This window comes from Salmo salar, chromosome 08 (genome assembly GCF_965601325.2).
Source record: "Salmo salar chromosome 08, fSalSal1, whole genome shotgun sequence".
Taxonomy (NCBI): domain Eukaryota; kingdom Metazoa; phylum Chordata; class Actinopteri; order Salmoniformes; family Salmonidae; genus Salmo; species Salmo salar.
Genome location: NC_138298.1, coordinates 1,054,378 through 1,067,500, shown reverse-complemented (window position 1 = coordinate 1,067,500; position 13,123 = coordinate 1,054,378). Strand labels below are relative to the sequence as shown.

At 42.0% G+C, this 13,123-nt stretch overlaps 26 non-coding genes and 3 pseudogenes across 26 annotated transcripts; all 29 read right to left on the bottom strand.

Moving 5' to 3' along the window:
- Positions 1–128: 128 nt before the first annotated feature.
- Positions 129–247, bottom strand: LOC145882322 (5S ribosomal RNA). The gene has a single exon (XR_014393888.1). It is a non-coding gene; the product is annotated as a 5S ribosomal RNA (ribosomal RNA).
- Positions 248–656: 409 nt separating this feature from the next.
- On the bottom strand, positions 657–775 carry LOC145850605 (5S ribosomal RNA). Its single transcript, XR_014372453.1, has one exon. It is a non-coding gene; the product is annotated as a 5S ribosomal RNA (ribosomal RNA).
- A 409-nt stretch (positions 776–1,184) lies between these two features.
- Positions 1,185–1,303, bottom strand: LOC145886137 (5S ribosomal RNA). The gene has a single exon (XR_014397721.1). It is a non-coding gene; the product is annotated as a 5S ribosomal RNA (ribosomal RNA).
- Positions 1,304–1,442: 139 nt separating this feature from the next.
- LOC145886026 (5S ribosomal RNA) lies at positions 1,443–1,561 on the bottom strand. The gene has a single exon (XR_014397610.1). It is a non-coding gene; the product is annotated as a 5S ribosomal RNA (ribosomal RNA).
- Positions 1,562–1,970: 409 nt separating this feature from the next.
- On the bottom strand, positions 1,971–2,089 carry LOC145882321 (5S ribosomal RNA). The gene has a single exon (XR_014393887.1). It is a non-coding gene; the product is annotated as a 5S ribosomal RNA (ribosomal RNA).
- A 409-nt stretch (positions 2,090–2,498) lies between these two features.
- LOC145850604 (5S ribosomal RNA) lies at positions 2,499–2,617 on the bottom strand. The gene has a single exon (XR_014372452.1). It is a non-coding gene; the product is annotated as a 5S ribosomal RNA (ribosomal RNA).
- A 409-nt stretch (positions 2,618–3,026) lies between these two features.
- On the bottom strand, positions 3,027–3,145 carry LOC145853867 (5S ribosomal RNA). Its single transcript, XR_014374752.1, has one exon. It is a non-coding gene; the product is annotated as a 5S ribosomal RNA (ribosomal RNA).
- Positions 3,146–3,284: 139 nt separating this feature from the next.
- Positions 3,285–3,403, bottom strand: LOC145853866 (5S ribosomal RNA). The gene has a single exon (XR_014374751.1). It is a non-coding gene; the product is annotated as a 5S ribosomal RNA (ribosomal RNA).
- A 409-nt stretch (positions 3,404–3,812) lies between these two features.
- Positions 3,813–3,931, bottom strand: LOC145882320 (5S ribosomal RNA). Its single transcript, XR_014393886.1, has one exon. It is a non-coding gene; the product is annotated as a 5S ribosomal RNA (ribosomal RNA).
- A 139-nt stretch (positions 3,932–4,070) lies between these two features.
- On the bottom strand, positions 4,071–4,189 carry LOC145853865 (5S ribosomal RNA). Its single transcript, XR_014374750.1, has one exon. It is a non-coding gene; the product is annotated as a 5S ribosomal RNA (ribosomal RNA).
- A 409-nt stretch (positions 4,190–4,598) lies between these two features.
- On the bottom strand, positions 4,599–4,717 carry LOC145882319 (5S ribosomal RNA). The gene has a single exon (XR_014393885.1). It is a non-coding gene; the product is annotated as a 5S ribosomal RNA (ribosomal RNA).
- A 409-nt stretch (positions 4,718–5,126) lies between these two features.
- LOC145850602 (5S ribosomal RNA) lies at positions 5,127–5,245 on the bottom strand. Its single transcript, XR_014372450.1, has one exon. It is a non-coding gene; the product is annotated as a 5S ribosomal RNA (ribosomal RNA).
- Positions 5,246–5,654: 409 nt separating this feature from the next.
- On the bottom strand, positions 5,655–5,773 carry LOC145850601 (5S ribosomal RNA). The gene has a single exon (XR_014372449.1). It is a non-coding gene; the product is annotated as a 5S ribosomal RNA (ribosomal RNA).
- Positions 5,774–6,182: 409 nt separating this feature from the next.
- LOC145853864 (5S ribosomal RNA) lies at positions 6,183–6,301 on the bottom strand. The gene has a single exon (XR_014374749.1). It is a non-coding gene; the product is annotated as a 5S ribosomal RNA (ribosomal RNA).
- Positions 6,302–6,711: 410 nt separating this feature from the next.
- Positions 6,712–6,830, bottom strand: LOC145882318 (5S ribosomal RNA). The gene has a single exon (XR_014393884.1). It is a non-coding gene; the product is annotated as a 5S ribosomal RNA (ribosomal RNA).
- A 409-nt stretch (positions 6,831–7,239) lies between these two features.
- Positions 7,240–7,358, bottom strand: LOC145853863 (5S ribosomal RNA). Its single transcript, XR_014374748.1, has one exon. It is a non-coding gene; the product is annotated as a 5S ribosomal RNA (ribosomal RNA).
- A 409-nt stretch (positions 7,359–7,767) lies between these two features.
- Positions 7,768–7,886, bottom strand: LOC145851020 (5S ribosomal RNA). The gene has a single exon (XR_014372869.1). It is a non-coding gene; the product is annotated as a 5S ribosomal RNA (ribosomal RNA).
- A 139-nt stretch (positions 7,887–8,025) lies between these two features.
- Positions 8,026–8,144, bottom strand: LOC145885915 (5S ribosomal RNA). Its single transcript, XR_014397499.1, has one exon. It is a non-coding gene; the product is annotated as a 5S ribosomal RNA (ribosomal RNA).
- A 139-nt stretch (positions 8,145–8,283) lies between these two features.
- Positions 8,284–8,402, bottom strand: LOC145885804 (5S ribosomal RNA). Its single transcript, XR_014397387.1, has one exon. It is a non-coding gene; the product is annotated as a 5S ribosomal RNA (ribosomal RNA).
- A 139-nt stretch (positions 8,403–8,541) lies between these two features.
- Positions 8,542–8,660, bottom strand: LOC145882317 (5S ribosomal RNA). The gene has a single exon (XR_014393883.1). It is a non-coding gene; the product is annotated as a 5S ribosomal RNA (ribosomal RNA).
- Positions 8,661–9,069: 409 nt separating this feature from the next.
- On the bottom strand, positions 9,070–9,188 carry LOC145882316 (5S ribosomal RNA). Its single transcript, XR_014393882.1, has one exon. It is a non-coding gene; the product is annotated as a 5S ribosomal RNA (ribosomal RNA).
- Positions 9,189–9,597: 409 nt separating this feature from the next.
- On the bottom strand, positions 9,598–9,716 carry LOC145882314 (5S ribosomal RNA). The gene has a single exon (XR_014393880.1). It is a non-coding gene; the product is annotated as a 5S ribosomal RNA (ribosomal RNA).
- A 409-nt stretch (positions 9,717–10,125) lies between these two features.
- LOC145882313 (5S ribosomal RNA) lies at positions 10,126–10,244 on the bottom strand. The gene has a single exon (XR_014393879.1). It is a non-coding gene; the product is annotated as a 5S ribosomal RNA (ribosomal RNA).
- A 409-nt stretch (positions 10,245–10,653) lies between these two features.
- LOC145853606 (uncharacterized) lies at positions 10,654–10,760 on the bottom strand (annotated as a pseudogene).
- Positions 10,761–11,169: 409 nt separating this feature from the next.
- On the bottom strand, positions 11,170–11,288 carry LOC145853232 (uncharacterized; annotated as a pseudogene).
- Positions 11,289–11,697: 409 nt separating this feature from the next.
- LOC145853862 (5S ribosomal RNA) lies at positions 11,698–11,816 on the bottom strand. The gene has a single exon (XR_014374747.1). It is a non-coding gene; the product is annotated as a 5S ribosomal RNA (ribosomal RNA).
- A 409-nt stretch (positions 11,817–12,225) lies between these two features.
- On the bottom strand, positions 12,226–12,344 carry LOC145881621 (5S ribosomal RNA). The gene has a single exon (XR_014393194.1). It is a non-coding gene; the product is annotated as a 5S ribosomal RNA (ribosomal RNA).
- A 409-nt stretch (positions 12,345–12,753) lies between these two features.
- LOC145853605 (uncharacterized) lies at positions 12,754–12,860 on the bottom strand (annotated as a pseudogene).
- A 139-nt stretch (positions 12,861–12,999) lies between these two features.
- Positions 13,000–13,118, bottom strand: LOC145884661 (5S ribosomal RNA). Its single transcript, XR_014396240.1, has one exon. It is a non-coding gene; the product is annotated as a 5S ribosomal RNA (ribosomal RNA).
- Between the last annotated feature and the right edge of the window lie 5 nt (positions 13,119–13,123).

Below are 13,123 nucleotides of genomic sequence, written 5' to 3'. Positions count from 1 at the left end.
GAAAACACAAGGAAATTTGATCCTATTAAAAAGGCAGGAAGCTGCATTTAGTCAATTCATCATTAAATGCTTACTACAAGGCAGTGTTGCTGATGAAATAGTGCAGGGGCACACCCTCGTGGACAAAATGCTTACAGCACCTGGTATTCCCAGGCGGTCTCCCATCCAAGTACTAACCAGGCCCGACCCTGCTTCGCTTCCGAGATCAGACGAGATCGGGCGTACCCAGGCTGGTATGGCCGTAAGCGAGAAACAATTTCTTGCTACAACATATATAGTCAAAGTGAGTGTGATAAACAGACATTGCATTTTCACCAATTAGATAAGCAGCTTGAACTTTGTGTCACTGAAAAAGTAGAAGAAATTATAAACACTGTTCCCATCACTTTTTAGCACAGGTAGTTGGATAAAATACAAACTTTATTTCCTTTCATCATTTGAACAGGGCAAAGGAGCACAAAGCACACACAAGCTGCATTCAGCAACAATATTCTTGTTTGTCTTATAAATACAAGGCAGATGCTAATTGAAAACACAAGGAAATTTGATCCTATTAAAAAGGCAGGAAGCTGCATTTAGTCAATTCATCATTAAATGCTTACTACAAGGCAGTGTTGCTGATGAAATAGTGCAGGGGCACACCCTCGTGGACAAAATGCTTACAGCACCTGGTATTCCCAGGCGGTCTCCCATCCAAGTACTAACAAGGCCCGACCCTGCTTCGCTTCCGAGATCAGACGAGATCGGGCGTACCCAGGCTGGTATGGCCGTAAGCGAGAAACAATCTCTTGCTACAACATATATAGTCAAAGTGAGTGTGATAAACAGACATTGCATTTTCACCAATTAGATAAGCAGCTTGAACTTTGTGTCACTGAAAAAGTAGAAGAAATTACAAACACTGTTCCCATCACTTTTTAGCACAGGTAGTTGGATAAAATACAAACTTTATTTCCTTTCATCATTTGAACAGGGCAAAGGAGCACAAAGCACACACAAGCTGCATTCAGCAACAATATTCTTGTTTGTCTTATAAATACAAGGCAGATGCTAATTGAAAACACAAGGAAATTTGATCCTATTAAAAAGGCAGGAAGCTGCATTTAGTCAATTCATCATTAAATGCTTACTACAAGGCAGTGTTGCTGATGAAATAGTGCAGGGGCACACCCTCGTGGACAAAATGCTTACAGCACCTGGTATTCCCAGGCGGTCTCCCATCCAAGTACTAACCAGGCCCGACCCTGCTTAGCTTCCGAGATCAGACGAGATCGGGCGTACCCAGGATGGTATGGCCGTAAGCGAGAAACAATCTCTTGCTACAACATATATAGTCAAAGTGAGTCTGATAAAACAGACATTTAGTCAATTCATCATTAAATGCTTAATACAAGGCAGTGTTGCTGATGAAATAGTGCAAGAGCACCCCCTCGTGGACAAAATGCTTACAGCACCTGGTATTCCCAGGCGGTCTCCCATCCAAGTACTAACCAGGCCCGACCCTGCTTAGCTTCCGAGATCAGACGAGATCGGGCGTACCCAGGATGGTATGGCCGTAAGCGAGAAACAATCTCTTGCTACAACATATATAGTCAAAATGAGTCTTATAAACAGACATTGCATTTTCACCAATTAGATAAGCAGCTTGAACTTTGTGTCACTGAAAAAGTAGAAGAAATTATAAACACTGTTCCCATCACTTTTTAGCACAGGTAGTTGGATAAAATACAAACTTTATTTCCTTTCATCATTTGAACAGGGCAAAGGAGCACAAAGCACACACAAGCTGCATTCAGCAACAATATTCTTGTTTGTCTTATAAATACAAGGCAGATGCTAATTGAAAACACAAGGAAATTTGATCCTATTAAAAAGGCAGGAAGCTGCATTTAGTCAATTCATCATTAAATGCTTACTACAAGGCAGTGTTGCTGATGAAATAGTGCAGGGGCACACCCTCGTGGACAAAATGCTTACAGCACCTGGTATTCCCAGGCGGTCTCCCATCCAAGTACTAACCAGGCCCGACCCTGCTTCGCTTCCGAGATCAGACGAGATCGGGCGTACCCAGGCTGGTATGGCCGTAAGCGAGAAACAATCTCTTGCTACAACATATATAGTCAAAGTGAGTGTGATAAACAGACATTGCATTTTCACCAATTAGATAAGCAGCTTGAACTTTGTGTCACTGAAAAAGTAGAAGAAATTATAAACACTGTTCCCATCACTTTTTAGCACAGGTAGTTGGATAAAATACAAACTTTATTTCCTTTCATCATTTGAACAGGGCAAAGGAGCACAAAGCACACACAAGCTGCATTCAGCAACAATATTCTTGTTTGTCTTATAAATACAAGGCAGATGCTAATTGAAAACACAAGGAAATTTGATCCTATTAAAAAGGCAGGAAGCTGCATTTAGTCAATTCATCATTAAATGCTTACTACAAGGCAGTGTTGCTGATGAAATAGTGCAGGGGCACACCCTCGTGGACAAAATGCTTACAGCACCTGGTATTCCCAGGCGGTCTCCCATCCAAGTACTAACAAGGCCCGACCCTGCTTCGCTTCCGAGATCAGACGAGATCGGGCGTACCCAGGCTGGTATGGCCGTAAGCGAGAAACAATCTCTTGCTACAACATATATAGTCAAAGTGAGTGTGATAAACAGACATTGCATTTTCACCAATTAGATAAGCAGCTTGAACTTTGTGTCACTGAAAAAGTAGAAGAAATTACAAACACTGTTCCCATCACTTTTTAGCACAGGTAGTTGGATAAAATACAAACTTTATTTCCTTTCATCATTTGAACAGGGCAAAGGAGCACAAAGCACACACAAGCTGCATTCAGCAACAATATTCTTGTTTGTCTTATAAATACAAGGCAGATGCTAATTGAAAACACAAGGAAATTTGATCCTATTAAAAAGGCAGGAAGCTGCATTTAGTCAATTCATCATTAAATGCTTACTACAAGGCAGTGTTGCTGATGAAATAGTGCAGGGGCACACCCTCGTGGACAAAATGCTTACAGCACCTGGTATTCCCAGGCGGTCTCCCATCCAAGTACTAACCAGGCCCGACCCTGCTTAGCTTCCGAGATCAGACGAGATCGGGCGTACCCAGGCTGGTATGGCCGTAAGCGAGAAACAATCTCTTGCTACAACATATATAGTCAAAGTGAGTCTGATAAAACAGATATTTAGTCAATTCATCATTAAATGCTTAATACAAGGCAGTGTTGCTGATGAAATAGTGCAAGAGCACCCCCTCGTGGACAAAATGCTTACAGCACCTGGTATTCCCAGGCGGTCTCCCATCCAAGTACTAACCAGGCCCGACCCTGCTTAGCTTCCGAGATCAGACGAGATCGGGCGTACCCAGGCTGGTATGGCCGTAAGCGAGAAACAATCTCTTGCTACAACATATATAGTCAAAATGAGTCTTATAAACAGACATTGCATTTTCACCAATTAGATAAGCAGCTTGAACTTTGTGTCACTGAAAAAGTAGAAGAAATTATAAACACTGTTCCCATCACTTTTTAGCACAGGTAGTTGGATAAAATACAAACTTTATTTCCTTTCATCATTTGAACAGGGCAAAGGAGCACAAAGCACACACAAGCTGCATTCAGCAACAATATTCTTGTTTGTCTTATAAATACAAGGCAGATGCTAATTGAAAACACAAGGAAATTTGATCCTATTAAAAAGGCAGGAAGCTGCATTTAGTCAATTCATCATTAAATGCTTACTACAAGGCAGTGTTGCTGATGAAATAGTGCAGGGGCACACCCTCGTGGACAAAATGCTTACAGCACCTGGTATTCCCAGGCGGTCTCCCATCCAAGTACTAACCAGGCCCGACCCTGCTTCGCTTCCGAGATCAGACGAGATCGGGCGTACCCAGGCTGGTATGGCCGTAAGCGAGAAACAATCTCTTGCTACAACATATATAGTCAAAGTGAGTCTGATAAAACAGATATTTAGTCAATTCATCATTAAATGCTTAATACAATGCAGTGTTGCTGATGAAATAGTGCAAGAGCACCCCCTCGTGGACAAAATGCTTACAGCACCTGGTATTCCCAGGCGGTCTCCCATCCAAGTACTAACCAGGCCCGACCCTGCTTAGCTTCCGAGATCAGACGAGATCGGGCGTACCCAGGCTGGTATGGCCGTAAGCGAGAAACAATCTCTTGCTACAACATATATAGTCAAAATGAGTCTTATAAACAGACATTGCATTTTCACCAATTAGATAAGCAGCTTGAACTTTGTGTCACTGAAAAAGTAGAAGAAATTATAAACACTGTTCCCATCACTTTTTAGCACAGGTAGTTGGATAAAATACAAACTTTATTTCCTTTCATCATTTGAACAGGGCAAAGGAGCACAAAGCACACACAAGCTGCATTCAGCAACAATATTCTTGTTTGTCTTATAAATACAAGGCAGTTGCTAATTGAAAACACAAGGAAATTTGATCCTATTAAAAAGGCAGGAAGCTGCATTTAGTCAATTCATCATTAAATGCTTACTACAAGGCAGTGTTGCTGATGAAATAGTGCAGGGGCACACCCTCGTGGACAAAATGCTTACAGCACCTGGTATTCCCAGGCGGTCTCCCATCCAAGTACTAACCAGGCCCGACCCTGCTTCGCTTCCGAGATCAGACGAGATCGGGCGTACCCAGGCTGGTATGGCCGTAAGCGAGAAACAATCTCTTGCTACAACATATATAGTCAAAGTGAGTGTGATAAACAGACATTGCATTTTCACCAATTAGATAAGCAGCTTGAACTTTGTGTCACTGAAAAAGTAGAAGAAATTATAAACACTGTTCCCATCACTTTTTAGCACAGGTAGTTGGATAAAATACAAACTTTATTTCCTTTCATCATTTGAACAGGGCAAAGGAGCACAAAGCACACACAAGCTGCATTCAGCAACAATATTCTTGTTTGTCTTATAAATACAAGGCAGATGCTAATTGAAAACACAAGGAAATTTGATCCTATTAAAAAGGCAGGAAGCTGCATTTAGTCAATTCATCATTAAATGCTTACTACAAGGCAGTGTTGCTGATGAAATAGTGCAGGGGCACACCCTCGTGGACAAAATGCTTACAGCACCTGGTATTCCCAGGCGGTCTCCCATCCAAGTACTAACAAGGCCCGACCCTGCTTCGCTTCCGAGATCAGACGAGATCGGGCGTACCCAGGCTGGTATGGCCGTAAGCGAGAAACAATCTCTTGCTACAACATATATAGTCAAAGTGAGTGTGATAAACAGACATTGCATTTTCACCAATTAGATAAGCAGCTTGAACTTTGTGTCACTGAAAAAGTAGAAGAAATTACAAACACTGTTCCCATCACTTTTTAGCACAGGTAGTTGGATAAAATACAAACTTTATTTCCTTTCATCATTTGAACAGGGCAAAGGAGCACAAAGCACACACAAGCTGCATTCAGCAACAATATTCTTGTTTGTCTTATAAATACAAGGCAGATGCTAATTGAAAACACAAGGAAATTTGATCCTATTAAAAAGGCAGGAAGCTGCATTTAGTCAATTCATCATTAAATGCTTACTACAAGGCAGTGTTGCTGATGAAATAGTGCAGGGGCACACCCTCGTGGACAAAATGCTTACAGCACCTGGTATTCCCAGGCGGTCTCCCATCCAAGTACTAACAAGGCCCGACCCTGCTTCGCTTCCGAGATCAGACGAGATCGGGCGTACCCAGGCTGGTATGGCCGTAAGCGAGAAACAATCTCTTGCTACAACATATATAGTCAAAGTGAGTGTGATAAACAGACATTGGATTTTCACCAATTAGATAAGCAGCTTGAACTTTGTGTCACTGAAAAAGTAGAAGAAATTACAAACACTGTTCCCATCACTTTTTAGCACAGGTAGTTGGATAAAATACAAACTTTATTTCCTTTCATCATTTGAACAGGGCAAAGGAGCACAAAGCACACACAAGCTGCATTCAGCAACAATATTCTTGTTTGTCTTATAAATACAAGGCAGATGCTAATTGAAAACACAAGGAAATTTGATCCTATTAAAAAGGCAGGAAGCTGCATTTAGTCAATTCATCATTAAATGCTTACTACAAGGCAGTGTTGCTGATGAAATAGTGCAGGGGCACACCCTCGTGGACAAAATGCTTACAGCACCTGGTATTCCCAGGCGGTCTCCCATCCAAGTACTAACCAGGCCCGACCCTGCTTAGCTTCCGAGATCAGACGAGATCGGGCGTACCCAGGCTGGTATGGCCGTAAGCGAGAAACAATCTCTTGCTACAACATATATAGTCAAAATGAGTCTGATAAACAGACATTGCATTTTCACCAATTAGATAAGCAGCTTGAACTTTGTGTCACTGAAAAAGTAGAAGAAATTATAAACACTGTTCCCATCACTTTTTAGCACAGGTAGTTGGATAAAATACAAACTTTATTTCCTTTCATCATTTGAACAGGGCAAAGGAGCACAAAGCACACACAAGCTGCATTCAGCAACAATATTCTTGTTTGTCTTATAAATACAAGGCAGATTTCTAATTGAAAACACAAGGAAATTTGATCCTATTAAAAAGGCAGGAAGCTGCATTTAGTCAATTCATCATTAAATGCTTACTACAAGGCAGTGTTGCTGATGAAATAGTGCAGGGGCACACCCTCGTGGACAAAATGCTTACAGCACCTGGTATTCCCAGGCGGTCTCCCATCCAAGTACTAACCAGGCCCGACCCTGCTTCGCTTCCGAGATCAGACGAGATCGGGCGTACCCAGGCTGGTATGGCCGTAAGCGAGAAACAATCTCTTGCTACAACATATATAGTCAAAGTGAGTGTGATAAACAGACATTGCATTTTCACCAATTAGATAAGCAGCTTGAACTTTGTGTCACTGAAAAAGTAGAAGAAATTACAAACACTGTTCCCATCACTTTTTAGCACAGGTAGTTGGATAAAATACAAACTTTATTTCCTTTCATCATTTGAACAGGGCAAAGGAGCACAAAGCACACACAAGCTGCATTCAGCAACAATATTCTTGTTTGTCTTATAAATACAAGGCAGATGCTAATTGAAAACACAAGGAAATTTGATCCTATTAAAAAGGCAGGAAGCTGCATTTAGTCAATTCATCATTAAATGCTTACTACAAGGCAGTGTTGCTGATGAAATAGTGCAGGGGCACACCCTCGTGGACAAAATGCTTACAGCACCTGGTATTCCCAGGCGGTCTCCCATCCAAGTACTAACCAGGCCCGACCCTGCTTAGCTTCCGAGATCAGACGAGATCGGGCGTACCCAGGCTGGTATGGCCGTAAGCGAGAAACAATCTCTTGCTACAACATATATAGTCAAAGTGAGTGTGATAAACAGACATTGCATTTTCACCAATTAGATAAGCAGCTTGAACTTTGTGTCACTGAAAAAGTAGAAGAAATTACAAACACTGTTCCCATCACTTTTTAGCACAGGTAGTTGGATAAAATACAAACTTTATTTCCTTTCATCATTTGAACAGGGCAAAGGAGCACAAAGCACACACAAGCTGCATTCATCAACAATATTCTTGTTTGTCTTATAAATACAAGGCAGATGCTAATTGAAAACACAAGGAAATTTGATCCTATTAAAAAGGCAGGAAGCTGCATTTAGTCAATTCATCATTAAATGCTTACTACAAGGCAGTGTTGCTGATGAAATAGTGCAGGGGCACACCCTCGTGGACAAAATGCTTACAGCACCTGGTATTCCCAGGCGGTCTCCCATCCAAGTACTAACCAGGCCAGACCCTGCTTAGCTTCCGAGATCAGACGAGATCGGGCGTACCCAGGCTGATATGGCCGTAAGCGAGAAGCAATCTCTTGCTACAACATATATAGTCAAAGTGAGTCTGATAAAACAGATATTTAGTCAATTCATCATTAAATGCTTAATACAAGGCAGTGTTGCTGATGAAATAGTGCAAGAGCACCCCCTCGTGGACAAAATGCTTACAGCACCTGGTATTCCCAGGCGGTCTCCCATCCAAGTACTAACCAGGCCCGACCCTGCTTAGCTTCCGAGATCAGACGAGATCGGGCGTACCCAGGATGGTATGGCCGTAAGCGAGAAACAATCTCTTGCTACAACATATATAGTCAAAGTGAGTCTGATAAAACAGATATTTAGTCAATTCATCATTAAATGCTTAATACAAGGCAGTGTTGCTGATGAAATAGTGCAAGAGCACCCCCTCGTGGACAAAATGCTTACAGCACCTGGTATTCCCAGGCGGTCTCCCATCCAAGTACTAACCAGGCCCGACCCTGCTTAGCTTCCGAGATCAGACGAGATCGGGCGTACCCAGGATGGTATGGCCGTAAGCGAGAAACAATCTCTTGCTACAACATATATAGTCAAAGTGAGTCTGATAAAACAGATATTTAGTCAATTCATCATTAAATGCTTAATACAAGGCAGTGTTGCTGATGAAATAGTGCAAGAGCACCCCCTCGTGGACAAAATGCTTACAGCACCTGGTATTCCCAGGCGGTCTCCCATCCAAGTACTAACCAGGCCCGACCCTGCTTCGCTTCCGAGATCAGACGAGATCGGGCGTACCCAGGCTGGTATGGCCGTAAGCGAGAAACAATCTCTTGCTACAACATATATAGTCAAAGTGAGTGTGATAAACAGACATTGCATTTTCACCAATTAGATAAGCAGCTTGAACTTTGTGTCACTGAAAAAGTAGAAGAAATTACAAACACTGTTCCCATCACTTTTTAGCACAGGTAGTTGGATAAAATACAAACTTTATTTCCTTTCATCATTTGAACAGGGCAAAGGAGCACAAAGCACACACAAGCTGCATTCAGCAACAATATTCTTGTTTGTCTTATAAATACAAGGCAGATGCTAATTGAAAACACAAGGAAATTTGATCCTATTAAAAAGGCAGGAAGCTGCATTTAGTCAATTCATCATTAAATGCTTACTACAAGGCAGTGTTGCTGATGAAATAGTGCAGGGGCACACCCTCGTGGACAAAATGCTTACAGCACCTGGTATTCCCAGGCGGTCTCCCATCCAAGTACTAACCAGGCCCGACCCTGCTTCGCTTCCGAGATCAGACGAGATCGGGCGTACCCAGGCTGGTATGGCCGTAAGCGAGAAACAATCTCTTGCTACAACATATATAGTCAAAGTGAGTGTGATAAACAGACATTGCATTTTCACCAATTAGATAAGCAGCTTGAACTTTGTGTCACTGAAAAAGTAGAAGAAATTACAAACACTGTTCCCATCACTTTTTAGCACAGGTAGTTGGATAAAATACAAACTTTATTTCCTTTCATCATTTGAACAGGGCAAAGGAGCACAAAGCACACACAAGCTGCATTCAGCAACAATATTCTTGTTTGTCTTATAAATACAAGGCAGATGCTAATTGAAAACACAAGGAAATTTGATCCTATTAAAAAGGCAGGAAGCTGCATTTAGTCAATTCATCATTAAATGCTTACTACAAGGCAGTGTTGCTGATGAAATAGTGCAGGGGCACACCCTCGTGGACAAAATGCTTACAGCACCTGGTATTCCCAGGCGGTCTCCCATCCAAGTACTAACCAGGCCCGACCCTGCTTCGCTTCCGAGATCAGACGAGATCGGGCGTACCCAGGCTGGTATGGCCGTAAGCGAGAAACAATCTCTTGCTACAACATATATAGTCAAAGTGAGTGTGATAAACAGACATTGCATTTTCACCAATTAGATAAGCAGCTTGAACTTTGTGTCACTGAAAAAGTAGAAGAAATTACAAACACTGTTCCCATCACTTTTTAGCACAGGTAGTTGGATAAAATACAAACTTTATTTCCTTTCATCATTTGAACAGGGCAAAGGAGCACAAAGCACACACAAGCTGCATTCAGCAACAATATTCTTGTTTGTCTTATAAATACAAGGCAGATGCTAATTGAAAACACAAGGAAATTTGATCCTATTAAAAAGGCAGGAAGCTGCATTTAGTCAATTCATCATTAAATGCTTACTACAAGGCAGTGTTGCTGATGAAATAGTGCAGGGGCACACCCTCGTGGACAAAATGCTTACAGCACCTGGTATTCCCAGGCGGTCTCCCATCCAAGTACTAACCAGGCCCGACCCTGCTTCGCTTCCGAGATCAGACGAGATCGGGCGTACCCAGGCTGGTATGGCCGTAAGCGAGAAACAATCTCTTGCTACAACATATATAGTCAAAGTGAGTGTGATAAACAGACATTGCATTTTCACCAATTAGATAAGCAGCTTGAACTTTGTGTCACTGAAAAAGTAGAAGAAATTACAAACACTGTTCCCATCACTTTTTAGCACAGGTAGTTGGATAAAATACAAACTTTATTTCCTTTCATCATTTGAACAGGGCAAAGGAGCACAAAGCACACACAAGCTGCATTCAGCAACAATATTCTTGTTTGTCTTATAAATACAAGGCAGATGCTAATTGAAAACACAAGGAAATTTGATCCTATTAAAAAGGCAGGAAGCTGCATTTAGTCAATTCATCATTAAATGCTTACTACAAGGCAGTGTTGCTGATGAAATAGTGCAGGGGCACACCCTCGTGGACAAAATGCTTACAGCACCTGGTATTCCCATCCAAGTACTAACCAGGCCCGACCCTGCTTCGCTTCCGAAATCAGACGAGATCGGGCGTACCCAGGCTGGTATGGCCGTATGCGAGAAACAATCTCTTGCTACAACATATATAGTCAAAGTGAGTGTGATAAACAGACATTGCATTTTCACCAATTAGATAAGCAGCTTGAACTTTGTGTCACTGAAAAAGTAGAAGAAATTACAAACACTGTTCCCATCACTTTTTAGCACAGGTAGTTGGATAAAATACAAACTTTATTTCCTTTCATCATTTGAACAGGGCAAAGGAGCACAAAGCACACACAAGCTGCATTCAGCAACAATATTCTTGTTTGTCTTATAAATACAAGGCAGATGCTAATTGAAAACACAAGGAAATTTGATCCTATTAAAAAGGCAGGAAGCTGCATTTAGTCAATTCATCATTAAATGCTTACTACAAGGCAGTGTTGCTGATGAAATAGTGCAGGGGCACACCCTCGTGGACAAAATGCTTACAGCACCTGGTATTCCCAGGCGGTCTCCCAGCCAAGTACTAACCAGGCCCGACCCTGCTTCGCTTCCAAAATCAGACGAGATCGGGCGTACCCAGGCTGGTATGGCCGTATGGGAGAAACAATCTCTTGCTACAACATATATAGTCAAAGTGAGTGTGATAAACAGACATTGCATTTTCACCAATTAGATAAGCAGCTTGAACTTTGTGTCACTGAAAAAGTAGAAGAAATTACAAACACTGTTCCCATCACTTTTTAGCACAGGTAGTTGGATAAAATACAAACTTTATTTCCTTTCATCATTTGAACAGGGCAAAGGAGCACAAAGCACACACAAGCTGCATTCAGCAACAATATTCTTGTTTGTCTTATAAATACAAGGCAGATGCTAATTGAAAACACAAGGAAATTTGATCCTATTAAAAAGGCAGGAAGCTGCATTTAGTCAATTCACCATTAAATGCTTACTACAAGGCAGTGTTGCTGATGAAATAGTGCAGGGGCACACCCTCATGGACAAAATGCTTACAGCACCTGGTATTCCCAGGCGGTCTCCCATCCAAGTACTAACCAGGCCCGACCCTGCTTAGCTTCCGAGATCAGACGAGATCGGGCGTACCCAGGCTGGTATGGCCGTAAGCGAGAAACAATCTCTTGCTACAACATATATAGTCAAAATGAGTCTGATAAACAGACATTGCATTTTCACCAATTAGATAAGCAGCTTGAACTTTGTGTCACTGAAAAAGTAGAAGAAATTATAAACACTGTTCCCATCACTTTTTAGCACAGGTAGTTGGATAAAATACAAACTTTATTTCCTTTCATCATTTGAACAGGGCAAAGGAGCACAAAGCACACACAAGCTGCATTCAGCAACAATATTCTTGTTTGTCTTATAAATACAAGGCAGATGCTAATTGAAAACACAAGGAAATTTGATCCTATTAAAAAGGCAGGAAGCTGCATTTAGTCAATTCATCATTAAATGCTTACTACAAGGCAGTGTTGCTGATGAAATAGTGCAGGGGCACACCCTCGTGGACAAAATGCTTACAGCACCTGGTATTCCCAGGCGGTCTCCCATCCAAGTACTAACCAGGCCCGACCCTGCTTCGCTTCCGAGATCAGATGAGATCGGGCGTACCCAGGCTGGTATGGCCGTAAGCAAGAAACAATCTCTTGCTACAACATATATAGTCAAAGTGAGTGTGATAAACAGACATTGCATTTTCACCAATTAGATAAGCAGCTTGAACTTTGTGTCACTGAAAAAGTAGAAGAAATTACAAACACTGTTCCCATCACTTTTTAGCACAGGTAGTTGGATAAAATACTAACTTTATTTCCTTTCATCATTTGAACAGGGCAAAGGAGCACAAAGCACACACAAGCTGCATTCAGCAACAATATTCTTGTTTGTCTTATAAATACAAGGCAGATGCTAATTGAAAACACAAGGAAATTTGATCCTATTAAAAAGGCAGGAAGCTGCATTTAGTCAATTCATCATTAAATGCTTACTACAAGGCAGTGTTGCTGATGAAATAGTGCAGGGGCACACCCTCGTGGACAAAATGCTTACAGCACCTGGTATTCCCATCCAAGTACTAACCAGGCCCGACCCTGCTTCGCTTCCGAAATCAGACGAGATCGGGCGTACCCAGGCTGGTATGGCCGTATGCGAGAAACAATCTCTTGCTACAACATATATAGTCAAAGTGAGTCTGATAAAACAGATATTTAGTCAATTCATCATTAAATGCTTAATACAAGGCAGTGTTGCTGATGAAATAGTGCAAGAGCACCCCCTCGTGGACAAAATGCTTACAGCACCTGGTATTCCCAGGCGGTCTCCCATCCAAGTACTAACCAGGCCCGACCCTGCTTAGCTTCCGAGATCAGACGAGATCGGGCGTACCCATGCTGGTATGGCCGTAAGCGAGAA